At 54.4% G+C, this 14,276-nt stretch overlaps 1 pseudogene; it reads left to right on the top strand.

The window, feature by feature from the left end:
• The first annotated feature begins 4,015 nt into the window (after positions 1–4,015).
• LOC114489459 lies at positions 4,016–12,577 on the top strand (annotated as a pseudogene).
• The last annotated feature ends 1,699 nt before the right edge of the window (positions 12,578–14,276 follow it).

Genomic DNA, 14,276 nt, shown 5'->3' with positions numbered 1-14,276 from the left:
TGCTCTGTGATTTTCATCTGGGAGTGTCAAGGTTAATTGAGGGCAGTTGGTGAAAGCCAGGGTGCCAGCCCCTTTGGGAGGGAAGCTGAGGAGCTGGGGGAGCCTGCAGGGTGTCCTGCACCCAGAGAAGGAGTGTGGGGCTGTGAGCCTGCAGGTGAGGGCACAGGGGAGCGTGGAGCAGGGCAGGTAAGGTCTGCACTGGAACACTTGTGGGAGGGAGACAACGGGAACCAGGGAGCTGGACACCTGCCCATCCCTGGGAACTTCCTGTGGTCAGAGAGGAGCAAGGCCCCTCACAGTCTCTCCTGCTCGTCCTTGGGAACGTGTTCTAGGAGATTCTAGAAGAGACGTGGACATCAAACCCAGGTTCACCTGCCTGCTGCTCAAAAGCCAGTAATTGAGAGACAAGGCCTGGTGGGAGGAAAGTAGGTCCATTCAAGGACCCACAGCTGGAGAAGACGGGGGTCTGTCCTGACAAATCTGAACAATGGACACAGACAAGGGATTTTGTAAGGAGAGAGAAGGAAGGAAACAAAAACACAACAAAGACACGGAAAGGAGGGTGCTGAGAGTTCTGTGTCGAGGGGACAATGTGCCAACAGCACAGTCTGTTCAGGTGACTGGTCGAGGTCAGCAAACCTCCTAGAGCTGAATGTCTGAGGGTGGAGTGAGCTCCTTCTGAAGTCAGTGTCTGGAATTATTCAGCAAACTGGCTGTTTATCTGAGTCACATGTAAGTTAACAGGTCATCATTTACAGAAATAATGTGGAAAGAACAGTGGGGTGAGTTACCAGGTGTGTGTCTTAAAGATTAATTGTAAAACCCTGGCCAGTGTGGCTTAGTTGGTTGGAGCATCATCCCACACACCAATAGGCTGGGGGTTCGATTCCTGGTCAGGGCACAGACCTAGGTGTTGGGTTCCATCCCTGGATTTTGCAGCCTTGGAGAGGCAGCCAACTGATGTGTCTCCTTTATGTCCATATTTCTCTCTCCCGCCCACTCTCTTCATCTATTTATCTCCTTCTCTCTCCTCCATCCTTCTGCTCCCTCTGAAAGTAATGGAGAAAAATGGCCTTGTGTGAGGATATAAAAAGATGTATGTGTAAAGAAGGTTGTTAAAGACATACTTGTGACATGGAACAATCTGCAGCATCCACACACACAACGGTTGAGGGATGCATGACTACACAGTGTCTGACCACAGAGGGGGTCCAGGCCGTGTGTCTGTACCTCCTTTTTGGAGAAATGTCCATTCTGGTCCACAGCTCATCTTCTAAATCAGATTGTTTGGTTTTTTGGTGTTTAGTTGTATGAGTTCTTTATAAATTCTGAATATTAAACACGGTTTAAAAAGTGATTACTATTACTATCTGCTTTTTATTTTATTTATTTGTTTAGTTTAAGATTCCATTTATTACCCTGGCTGGCATAGTTCAGTGGATTGAGCACGAGCTGCGAACCAGGCATCGCAGGTTCGATTCCCAGTCAGGGCTGGTGCCTAGGTTGCAGGCCACGGCCCCCAGCAACCCCATATTGATGTTTCTCTTTCTCTCTCTCTTTCTCCTTCCCTTCCCTCTCTAAAAATAAATAAATGGAATCTTTTTTAGAAGATTTTATTTATTTATTTATTTTTAGAGAGGGGGAAAGAGAGGGAGAGAGACATTGAACTACAAGAGAAACATTGGTTGGTTGCCTCTCACATGCTCCCTACCAGGGACCTGGCCAGCACCCCAGGCCTGTGCCCTCCCTGGGAATCAAACTGGCAACATTTGGGTTCACAGGTTGGCACTCAACACACTGAGTGACATAATTCAGGGCTAAACACTTTTTAAATGTATTATTGGCAAATATCTTCTTCATTTATTGCATGGTGTTTACATTTTGTTGATGGTTTCCTGTGCTGGGCAAACACTTGTTACTTTGAAATGGTCTCATTCATTTATTTTTTCACTTTTTGTCCTTGCCCAAGGGGACATGCCCAAAATGATATTGTGAACAGTGATGTTAGAGAATTAATGGCCCATGTTTTCATCCAGTTTTATGGTTTCAGATTTTACATTTAAATCTTTAATTTTATTCTGTGTTCTTTGTACTTGGTTTAGGAAAGGGATGCAGTCACACCCTTTTGCACGTATCCGTCCAGGGTTGTCAACAGCATTTAGAAGAGGGTCCCTTCACCTCAGACCGATTGCCCACAGAAGCGAGGACTCGTTGCTGGCTCTCTGGTCTGTCCCTTTGACTTTGGTGACTGCTGTCCTGCCAGGTCCTGCTGTCTCTGCAGTGCAGACGTGTGACGTCCTGTCATGTGAGGGAGTGTGACACCACCGACTTTGTTCTGTCTCAGGGTTTCTCTGGCTGTTCAGAGTTTTTGTGTTTCCACATACTTTTTAGGGTTAGTTGTTGTGCTTCTGAGAAGTAGGTGGTTGGTACTGTAGTAGGGATTGCACTGAGTCTGTGTATTGCCTTAGGCAGTGCGGACATTGGGACAATATGAACCCTTCCCAACACCAGCACACTGCATGTCCCCACTCATTTGTGTCTCCTCAGTTTCTGTCCTCACTGTCCTACAGTCGTCACTGTGTAGGTCTGTCACTCTTCACTTACATTTAGCCCTAGGGACTTTGTCCTTTTGGATGATATTGAAAGTGGGATTTGAGGACTGTCTCATTCTGAATATTCAGTGTAGCTGTGTAGACAGGCAGCAGGTTTCTGCTTTTATATCCTGCAGTGTGACTGCATTCATACTAGTTCTAATAGTTGTTTGGGGTTTTCTCGAGTGGAATTTTCAGGCTTTTCTCTATTTTGTATCATGTCATCTGCAAATGGTGAGAATTTTACTTTTTCCTCTCTGATTTGTATGATATTTATTTCTCTGTCCTGTCCAATCAGTGTGGCCAGGACTCCCAACCCTGTACTGAATGGAAGTGGTCACTGTGGGCATCTGTTTCTTCTTCCTAATCCACAGGAGCAGCCTTCAGCTTTGCACCACTGAGACTGTGTGGGTTGTTGGTGTAGGAATCATGTTTTTTATAAAAAGGTTTTCTATGTATTTGTAACAAAATTAGTTGTAGTTTGGCTATTTAAATTGTATCTACACTTTGCTATTGCAGATTTTACCGTGGTGAACACACTTAAATATAAGCCTTTGTGATAATGCCTGATTTGTCTTCTTTGAGATTAATTCTTGCAAAGGAAAACATTCTTAAACCAGTGTGTGTGACTGTGTGTGTGTGTGTATATATATCACATTCAGTAATATTTACATTCATGTGAAGCAAAGTATATGATTTCCGTTATAACATAATTTTTTATTTTATTATTGTTATTACTACTAATATTATTTGGGTTATTTTAAACTTGTATATGATCGGGATTAAAAAACAATAAATATCTCCAGAAATAAATGAAAATACATCCCACACTGTGAAAACTTTTAATTTAAAACATTCAGGTAATTGTAAAAGTACAGGGTGCGAAGGACTCAGCTTCTGCTCTGGATGGAATGGGGGCCCCTGGGAGGGGCTGAGCAGCAGGGAGGGGAGGGGTCAGGACGTTGTGGATGCTGTGCGGAGCACGGCCTGCAGGGGGCAGCAGTGGGAACAGGGACTCAGAGCAGTGGGGCCTGTCTTCCTCAGAGGGTGATGCTGGGGGCTGGGCAGCTGTCGGGTGCAGGGAAGTGTGGGCGAGTGGAGGGATTCTGAGCACGTTTCTGAAAGGAGACCCAAGGACTCTCTGCTGGTGAGGGTGAAGGTGCTTGCATTACTGTGCCATGTTTTGGGTGATTTCCATGTTGGGATCCAAGGTGAAGAGACTCTCCAGAGGATATTTGCAGAGGAGGCTCTCCTGTCAGCAGGGATCCCGATTGCACCCAGGGTCTGCCCCAAGGAGGACGCGTCTCCAGTGGAATTCTCCGCCTTCTCCCAGGTCGTCACTGCCACCCAGCCCCTCCTGGCATCTGTCTGCCCAGCAGGGAACGATGGTGAGGCGCCTGGTCCTCCGTCTGCCGGCCCTCCCTGTCTGCCTCGCCGTGGTCCACCTGCTCAGCCCCTGCTCAGGTAGGACCTGCTCTGCGTTTGTGCATCTGAACCTTTCCCTTGGGGCCCAGTCAGAACCCTGGACTCCCCCCACCCCTGCAAGGCCTGTCCACACCGCACCTGTGTGAGGACTGAGTTCCTGTCTAGGTGTCTCTCTCCTCGCCCTCCCTGCTGGGGCACACCCTGGTCCTCTGGCCCCAGCTCCCTCTGATGGAGCCCCCCCTTCTGATGACCAGCTCAGTTTGCTGTGGTTGGACCCCCCAAGCCCATCCTGGCCATGGTGGGTGAAGACGCTGAGCTGCCCTGTCACCTGTCCCCGGAGATGAGCGCTGAGACCATGGAGCTGAGGTGGGAGCGACCCAGCCCCAGGCAGGTAGTACACACGTATGCACATGGGCAGGAGGACACGCCGGCAGCAGAGTATGGAGGGAGAACTTCGATTTCAAGACAGGACATCACTGCGGGGAAGGCTGCTCTCCGGATTCAGGACCTCAGAGCCTCTGACAGAGGAACCTACCTGTGTTATTTCCAAGATGGAGACTTCTTTGAAAATGCCCTGGTGCAGCTGCAGGTTGCAGGTGAGCCTCAGGTTTGATCTGTGCTTGTTTCCCTGGAGTCAAGGGCAGAGGGTCCATGCCCACCAGGGAGCACTGAGGGCTCCTCACCACCAAGGGTCTCCCAGGGCCCCCCCACCCTGCCTCCAACTCTGCTTCTCTGAGGCCCGAGACAGACCCAGGTCTTCCCCCAGGAAGGGCTCCTCCTGCATCCAGTAAAGAGGCCCTCACGCTGCCCACCAGGTCTCAGCAGGGAAGTGGAGGTCGGGGACAGGAAGGAGGAGGACACGCCCCCGCAGTGGGTGGCACACAGGTGTTTGGGTTCAGTGTGTTCCAGACAGTGGCCGTGGGCCCCCAGGTGCCCGCTGCTGTGGGACCAGGGGGCTGAGCTACAGGGACAACACCTGTGGTGCCCACACCCTCCAACCAAAGGCCCCGGGACACACGTGCAGTTGAACAGGGTGTGTCCATCCCTGGGGCAGGGAGGGGGGACACACAGGGAAGGAAACCAGGGTGTCTCAGAGAGGGGGTGTCAGGAAGGACTCGGTGTGACCCCTGGGCTGTCAGGGGACTTGGGGGAATGTGGAAGCAGGGCTCTGCTCTGGGCTGGATGCTGTCAGGAAGGTGCAGGGTGTCATGGGTCACTCCCAGCCAGGACAGGGGAGGGTGGTCACTGCTGAGGTCTGCACACTGTTCCTGCTTCCTCTGTGCTCAGACCGACTGCTGGGTGGTCTTGACCTTGTCCTGACCTGTCCCAGTGACAGAGTGACCTTGTCTGAGGTGCTGCCCCGTGAAAGTGCTCGTGTCTGGGTGTCAGGGCCGCACTTCACCTTCTCAGGACACAGCCCCGCCCTGGGCTTCTGCCTGGTGGGTCCCTGGGGAGCCCGGCAGGGGATGGGCTGTGGAGGGTCTTGGCTTTGTCCCTGCAGGGCCTCCTGAGCCAGACACTGTCCCTCCCTGTAGACCACAGGTCCTTTGAAGAGAGCCCTCCCCACAGGACTCTGTCCTCTCAGGTCTGTAAGGGCTCCCTCCCTGCTCCCCTTGTGTTTAGGGATTCAGTGTCAGTAGGAAAAACCCCACAGTTCCTGCCTGGGTCAGCGCTCCTCTGTGGAGAAGTGTTCCCCTCTCCACAGTCAGGTGACAGAAACCTCTCATGGTACAGAGACGCCAAAAAGAGGTTGACACCTGCAGCATGAATTACATCAGAGTTTCCCACGGGGACAAGCACACAGAGCACAGCTGGGGCGGCAGCAAGATGAGGGGCAGATCCATCCCCCACACGGCAGGGCAGAGGCTCACACAGGACAGGCGGGAAGGATGGGGCACTGGGGTGGGACTTGCTTCAACCAAAGGAATTTACATCCTTGCCCTGGGCGGGGTGAGGGGCTGTTCCAGGAACCAGCATGTCTGGGCCATGGGGGAGGGGCGGGTCCAGCAGTCTCTACAGGGGATTTAGGGGAATCAACCTCTGCTCTGGCCCAGATCCCCCTGGATCCGGCACGAGGGTCCAGCCATGGTCAGGCCGTGGTCACACTGTGGGTCAGTCTCTCCTGCACAGCACACTCTGGGACCAGCTCCTGGTGAATCCCTGCTGGGCTCATCCAGGGTGGGTGTGCCCCTCCCTGCTGTGGAGACCCCCACCAGTGCAGAGGGCTCCCCAGGATTCAGACTCACTGTTCCTCCCCAGCGCTGGGCTCTGACCCCCACGTTGAAATGAAGGGCTACGAGGCTGGAGGGATCCGTGTGGAGTGCACGTCTGCCGGCTGGTACCCGCAGCCCCAGATCCAGTGGAGAGACGCCAGGGGACACAGCTTGTCTGCTGAGGTGGCCACAGGGGCTGCAGACCCCCAGGGCCTTTATGCAGCCTCAGCCTCTGTGATCCTGGAGGACAGCTCTGGGGAGGGGGTGTCCTGTGTCATCAGAAACCCCCTGCTGGGCCAGGAGAGGTCAGCCATGGTTTCCATCCCAGGTGAGTGCCCTGCCCACTCCATGGGCTCCTGGGCAGAAAAAATATGTGCAAAAAAAGTCTTAGAAAAGGGGGTAATTTCCTTAAAATATTCAAAAACCCGGTAGAAAAACAAGCGAAGAACAGGGATTGTCAGGTCACAGAAGAGGGAATAGCCCTTGAGAGGATGCTCAGTCTCACTGACCAGGGAACGTTTCCACCTGTGAGCCTGTCACCAGAACAGAAACGAGGTGGTTGGCACCACGTTCTGATGGCGGATTGTGCAGAGACAGTGGGTCTTACATGTTTCTTGCTGTTGTTTGGTATATTTTTGGTGTAAGTTGGCAGAACTCTTATGGAGGTAATAGGGCAATCTTTATTCAAAGTATTAATTATTAGTAATGACCCACATAAAAGGTTACTTCCTGCACCATTAACTATAGTAACAAATAGTCAGAGACGGTGCAAGTGCCCCCGAGGGGGCGTGTGTGCAGGGGGCGCTGCCCTGTGAGAGCAGACACAGACCTGCCCCCTGTGCTGAGGCGGGAAGGTCGCCCAGACCCAGGATGAACCTGCAGATGAGCTTGTATAGAGTGCTGTCTGTGGTGTAAAACACATATTTTTAATTTATTAAGTGCTCAGGTGTCACTCTCTATGTGTCAGGCACTGTGTAAACATTAATCCTCTTATCCATCAGGACACCAGGAACAGATGGTTAAGTCATTAGTTCAAGGTCACAGACCTAGTCAGGCAGAAGATCTGGAATTTGAACCCAGACCCTCTAGCCCCAAAGTTCACCATCTTCATCACCAGATCAAGATGACTGGGGTTTGGAGAGGACACTTTAACAACTTTGTAAATCTGTCCGATATTCGAACTTCTCCCATGTGAGGAGCAGACATTTCAATAAAACGGTACTAATTATGTGACAGTAAGAGTTCTGGGCACTTTGGGAAGAGAAGGATCGCCTTGTGCCCTGTGATGCCCTGAGAAGACTCCCAGCTAATGGCTCAGGCTCACCCTTCGCAGGACCCTTCTTCCGGAACACGCAGCCCTGGGTGGTGGTCCTGGGCGTGACCTTGGGCGTGACCCTGCCGGCTCTGCTGGGGCTCCTGGCTGGGACGTGGTACTTCCTGTGGCGACAGCAGAAGAAGAACCAGGCCCTGTCCCAGGAGAAGGAGAGGGAGCGAGCGGAGAAAGAAGCAGCTCAATTGGGAAAACAAGCAGCTCAGGAGGAGAAAGAAGCGATGAGGGCAGAGCTGCAGAGGGAGCAAAGCTGCAAAGGTGAGGCCCCGCAGCGGGAGAGCACAATATCCTGCTCCAGCCCACGCCCTCCACCCATCACTCGGGTCTCCCCTCAGTCCCCATGACAGGAGTTTTCTTCTGCTTATTCCCAGAGCGCCTTCAGTATGAAATCAGTAAGTACTGATCGCTGTCCCCGCATGTCCCTGGGGCCCGGCCTTAGGCGAGTCACCAACATCCCTCACCTTGTTCCCTGCAGGGTGGACAAGGACCTCGTACCGACCACGTGAGTGCCCTGGACCCACAGCCCAGCCCCTGTGCTCTGATTTTTCAGCCCCTTCCTCACCCCTGACCGCCCAGGGGAAGCAAGGAGGGCGCTGTTGTAGCCTGGGCAGGGGTGGGGAGGACCAGGCAGGTTTTGTCCTGGGGAAGGGGCTGCGGTCTCTCCCCACCAGGGGGCGCTCGCGCGGGACGCCTGGGAGCCCTGGGAAGGAGGGGGGCGGGGCAGGGGACTGGGCCCGTGAGGTCCTCCCTCCCTGGTGACTTCACAACATCTGCAGCACACGGACCAGAAGAGCAGCAAAGAAAAATCACAAAAAGAGTGTGGCCACAGTGTCAGTTGGTACAGATCTGTCGTCACTGCTGAAAAATAGTGTCTGAAATTTTCTAAGTTGCCCAGTTCTTTGCAGCAGAAGCAGGCAGGGATTAACACAGATCGATGAGGATGGATTCTAGCACACAGGTGCACACTCGTGTGCACAGGCTGACCCAATGCCCAGCATCCCCGGGTTCGGGGTAAGGCGGTCACCCCTTACCCGATGGAGGTACCGTCCACTACCAAACCCTGAACACACGAGGGTTTCCTTTCCGTGTGCAGGACGGCTCCTCATCGGCACAGCAGCACTGCAGCGTCGCTGTTCTGTGCTTGGGGACGTTACTGGGTAAAATACGGGTGACCGAGCACCAGCGCTGTGATGCTGGGACCCTCCGTCTGTCACAGAGACGCTCCTCAGGGACTAAGGGGGGGGGGGACGGTCCATAGGGTGGACGTGCAGGACTCAGGGAAGACCCATGAGGGGGCAGCGTGGTGGTGCAAGATCTAATCACGCTGCTCAGAATCATGTGCAATTTAAAACTTATAAATTGTTTTTTTCTGGAACTTTCTGTTCAATACTTCCCCAGCACAGTGGACAGAATTTAACTGAAAGTTGGAAAGAAAAAAGTCAGATGAGGGGTGACTGCTGCACACAGACAGGACAGCTGTGCGGTGACCCTGGGACAGCCCGTGCAGGGCGCCTGGGGGTCTTGAGCTGCAGCTGATGGAAAGAGGAGGGGGAGGAGCCCGGGAGGGAACAGGCAGAGGGGGAGGTGGGGAGGGTGGGGGGCACACAGGAAGATGACAGGGGGCACAAGGGAGAGGAAGGAACCAACTCAGAAAGGACAGCTCAGGTGACTGTCTGTCTCCATTGCAGGTGGGGAGCAGTCTCAGGTCTATGCAGGTGAGTGAGCCTGAGGCTCTCTGGTTTCCCGGCTCCTGTGTGGGAAGCACGTGCAGCCTTTCCTGCTGGGGGAGGGGCCATCCCATCCGGCTCAGAGGCTCATTCTCTGTGTCTGCACCACCCCCTCCTGCCTGGTCACTCAGAGAGGACCTTCCAGACCCAGTGTCCCCTCACCCTGCTGACACCCACGCCCACACCCGGCACAGCCTGGTGGTGTCTCCACAGCCCCAGCATGATGGGGGGAAGCCCAGCACTGGGAGAGGGTTCAGCCTGGCCCGCAGAGCTGCAGATGAGGGGAGTGGATGTTGGAGGGGACTGAGGAGAGGAGGGAGAAGAGGCTCAGTGAGGACAGTGGGGGGGGGGGGGGAGGACAGAAAGAATGACCTTTCCTTGTCTGTGTCTCCTTCCTTCCAGAGTGGAAGACGGCCCTCTTCCAGCCTGGTGAGTGGGTCCCTCTGTGTCCCCAGGACAGCCCCGAGGGCCCCTGTTCCCTCTTTCCTCTGCAGCTCTTGACAGGGACAGTTCTGGTGGGTGACCTGAGGTCCTGGTCTCAAAGGTGTGCCCACCTGCTGCCCAGGGCCCAGGGACCAGGGACGGCAGGTGTCCTGGGGCCCACAGGTCTCTGTGGGAGGAAGAGGCAGGAGGGGCGGGGCTGGAGGGAGGGGCTGCAGGGAGAGGGAGGGGGGACCTGACCAAGTTCCTCCCCTCCTGCCCCCGTGTGTCCCCGAGTTCTGCCGTGTTCCACAGTCACTGCTGCTCTGTGAGGGCTGGGACAAGGACCGAGTGAGGTGGTGACTGTGTGTTGTCAGAGCACCCGCAGGAAACAGAGGCCTGTTTGAAGGGGGTGTTTGTCTGATGGTAATGACCATGGTGAGGAGAAGGTGTCATAAGACCTAAAAACGATGCAGACAACTCCTCAGACTGTGACAGACTGTGTTGTAGGGTGACTCACTCCCAGGGGTGCAGGGTCAGAGAGGACAGAGGACCCCACAACCTGCACAGATTATCCCCTGACAACACACCCCTCACAGCACTTTCTCACACTGTGACTCAGGCACTGATGACTGACAGGAACAGGGACAAAGAATGGGGCAGCACCAGCCACACCTCCTGGTGGTCCTGTGACAGGTGACCCTTTATCATCCACACAGTTCCCAGTGTGGAGTTGACCTCGGTGCTCCTGTTACTCTGGCTGTTGGTGACAAAAATGCTCATGGCCGTGTTTAAGGGACATGGATGACCGTCACCTGGAGGCTTTGGTGTGCTGGCTGAGGACAGTGAGCTAGGTCAAAGGTCACAGAAGGGAGAGGTGAAAGAGATCCCTGACACAGAGACGGGGTCGGGTGTGTTCACAGTGACAGGTGGGTTGACATTAGGGAGACCAACAAGGACAGATGAGGCCCCAGGGCTCCCCGCAGTGGGAGCTGTGACGACCCCTGGGCCGAGGGCAGAGGGACAGGGAGGACTCCCTGGGGCCTGGAGGGGGCAGCTGGGGCTCAGGGGGGGCTCCTTGGGGAGGTGCTGGGGTGGAGCGTCTCCCTGGGGGTCGTGGGGGTCAGTGCTGTGCCCCCCTCCTCCCTCCTTCCCTGTGTTCAGCCTGCACCTCCCCTTGGCCAAACCCAACAGTAACCAGAGCCCAGGGGCCCAGGGGTGCTGTCCATGGAGGACTGAGTTCTGGGCCAGAGGGGGTGGCACAGGTGGGGAGTGGACCCCAGAGCAGGTGGAGCCCCAGCCTGGCCCCGAGCACAGGAGGGACACGGTGTCTGTTGTCACACCTGGCACTTCCTCTGTGCCCAGCCTGGGGCTCAGTCTACCACCCATTTGTCCTGTTCCTCCCCAGAGATCAGCGTTTTACCCCCAGTTCACAGACATGATATTGAACTTGAGATATTCCGCAGCTGGTGTCTGAGGAAAGGGAGACTGTGCAGGAAAGGACGTCCCCCAGCTCAGGGGGCAGAGCCAGGGCTGACGTTTAACCCATGTGACTGTGCAGCACAGGTGGGCTCGGACATTCTGGGGCAGAAACAGGAAAATGGTAGAAGGAAGCATCCAGCTTCAGATGGTGGGAGGTTCCTCACCAAACACAAGGCCCCTGTGGACTCTCTTGGCATGGCCAAGGGTCACATCCAGGGTGGGCTGGGGACCCCGGACTGTGAGCTCAGGCCTCCTGCACAGACCCATGTCATGAGGCTGAGGCTCAAGTTTGACAACCACGGCTGACCCCACGCCCTCTGACCCCGTGCAGCGGATGTGTTTCTAGACCCAGACACCACCTACCCCGTCCTCCTTGTTTCTGAGGACAGGAGGAGCCTGCAGCGGGCACACACATGGCAGAACCTGCCAGAAAACCCCAAGAGATTTCAGGGGAATCTCTGTGTGCTGGGCTGTGAGAGCTTCACGTCAGGGAGACACTTCTGGGAGGTGGGGGTGGGGGACAGGGCACAATGGTGTGTTGGGGTGTGCAGGGAGAACGTGGAGAGGCAATTCATTGAAAAGACACCTGAGAATGGATTCTGGGTTATAAGTAAGTCTTTTGGGGGTCAGGTCCTCACAGTCCCCAAAACCATACTAACAAATGTGCGCCCCCCTGAGAGGGTGGGGGTTTTCCTGGACTGTGAGCTGGGGCAGGTCTCCTTCTACAATGCCCTCGACGGGTCTCCCATCTTCACCTTCCCACACACCCGCTTCTCTGGGCCTCTGAGGCCTGTTTTCTGCATTATGGTGTTTGAACCCACTCCCTTGACCATTTGCCCAGCCCAGCCCAGAATTGAGGGGGAATGTCCCTGTGTCTGACCCAGGGCCTAACCCTTCCCTGGAGACCCCAGTGGCCCCGGGCTCAGCTGCTGGGAATGGGGACCCTCAGGCTGAAGAAACGTCTGTGCTTCTCGCTGCCCCGCCTGGAGCTGAGGGCCTCCTGGACAGCAAAACGTCTCAGCAGGAAGGGACTGAGGATGCAGAGAAGGGACCAGCGGCCACTTTCTGAACCAGCCTGTGACCCGTGGGCACAGAGCAGACCCACCCTCCCACCTGCCACCTGAAGGTCCTCTGTGAGCAGGACGATGGGGGAGGGGGCAGACAGACATCAGTGGAAGTTTCATCACACGGTGGGACCCACGTGCAGGACAGGGACGCCCACCGCTGACCACCCACTGAGGTTCCCGAGGTCCCTGTCACCTGTGGGTCCTGGGGAAAGGCCGCTCTTCCTCCTCATCATTGTCACTGTGACTGTTCACCAGGTGTCCCCTCCCCCGGCATGTGGATGTCATGTTACCTGTGCTAAATAAATGTGTCAATAATAGTCACACTTCAACACAGCTCTTTCTAGGTCTAACCCCATGGGTGACTCACCAGGGTCACAGTTTACCTCCTGGGCACAGGTTTCCTAATCCTTATTGGGTTAACTTTCTATTTTTGCTGTAATAGTATAAATTTCATGACCCAATACAACACAAATCTGTTATCTCACAATTCTCTGGGTCAGAATCCAGCACGGCTCTCGCCAGACTTTGTTTAAGGTGTCTGCAGGCTGCCATTTCTTGTTTGTTTGTTTGTTGTTGTTTTGGGGGTGACCCAGGGACGAGTCTGCGTTGCTGACTCTGGCTGCTGGCAGAGCTGAGTTCCCTGCAGTGACGGGACCCAGGTGGCCCCTCTTGCTGCTGTCAGAGGAGCTGAGACCCTCCAGGCTGGGAACGTCTGGGGTTGTTCTCCCAGGGACAGATGTGAGGGAACAAATCAGGTGAAGGATCGACAAGGGGACAGGGTCCCAGGAGTGGAGTCATTGTTGGTGGGGCCCTTGCTCGTGAGCTACCTGCAGCGTGGATGGTGTCAGAAGGAATCCGGGTTCCAGAGGAGGTGTTCTGGCACAGGCGGGAAATGTTATGCCTGTGCTTTGGGAAGATTATTCTAGCAGAAATGTACCCAGTGGCCCAGTTGGGATCTGCAGACCTGGGAAGGGAGCATCGTGTGGGTGCAGGGGAGCTGGACCCAACCAGACCCTCTGCCGGCCGAGGAGGAAGCCGTTGCTCGCTGCTGTTGTTGCAGGCCCTGGAGACTGAACCAGAGGGAAACTCATCCTAAAAACCAGAGTCCAGATAAACAGACAATTCTGGTTTCACTTTCTGCTTCGGGGAATTTACTGTGTGAGAATTCCCTTCTTCCTTATTTTGTCACTGTCTGTCCCTTCTCATTATCAACAAGCCTCTCTGCTCAGTCACCTCCCCCTGCTCCCTGCAACACTCTGGTGCATGAGGGGGTGGAGAGGTGCTGGTCCCCTTGCAGGAGCAATGCTGTGCTCTCCGGGGGAGAAGCTGTGGCTTCCCGGTGAGGGAAACAGGCGTACACTCCCCTTCTCTCTTTCTTATTAACAACTAGTGAACTACCCACAGTAACTCCGTGTGGTTACTTTCAGTCTCTGAGGTTCTGAGTTTCACCGTGCAGCCTCCCCTGTGCTTGTCAGGGGTAGAAAGTGGCCCCTTTGTTGTCCACAATTGGTACCAATAAACTACAAGGAAATTCTTGTCTTTGGACTAGGGACCTGGAACTGCTTCTACTTTTTCTTCTTTTTCATTTAAGGGCTGGACATTACAGATTTTTGGCTTTGAGGACCACGTGGTTCCTGCCACAGCCCCTTTTGTGACCCAGTCCTCGATGACAGTGTTACCCTGATTTTCAGTCCTTGTCTCCAGATGTAAAAGAATTCAGACCAGGGACACTGATGAAAGCAAAGGCAGGTTCACTGAGCCTCTGCAGAGGATGAGAACCCTCAGCTGGGGCCTCGGGGTCCGTGCCCCACATGTGGGGTGAGGGGTTTTCACTTTTGGGGAACAGAAGTGCTGGGACTAACCAATCCAGGTGGAGGTTGGCCAGCTGTTTCCTTTTTAGGAACACTGGGCTCTGACTGAATTCTGGGTACGTGTCAATAAAGCAGGGCATTCTGGGATTGTGCAAATGTTATTATGGGATGCAGAAATGAGCTATACCAACCAGGTACTGAGTTTGTGGC

The sequence above is a fragment of the Phyllostomus discolor genome, chromosome 14, assembly GCF_004126475.2.
Source record: "Phyllostomus discolor isolate MPI-MPIP mPhyDis1 chromosome 14, mPhyDis1.pri.v3, whole genome shotgun sequence".
In the NCBI taxonomy this organism is placed as follows: domain Eukaryota; kingdom Metazoa; phylum Chordata; class Mammalia; order Chiroptera; family Phyllostomidae; genus Phyllostomus; species Phyllostomus discolor.
The sequence above is the reverse complement of the archived record's forward strand: the minus strand, read 5'-3'. Positions and strand labels throughout refer to the sequence as shown.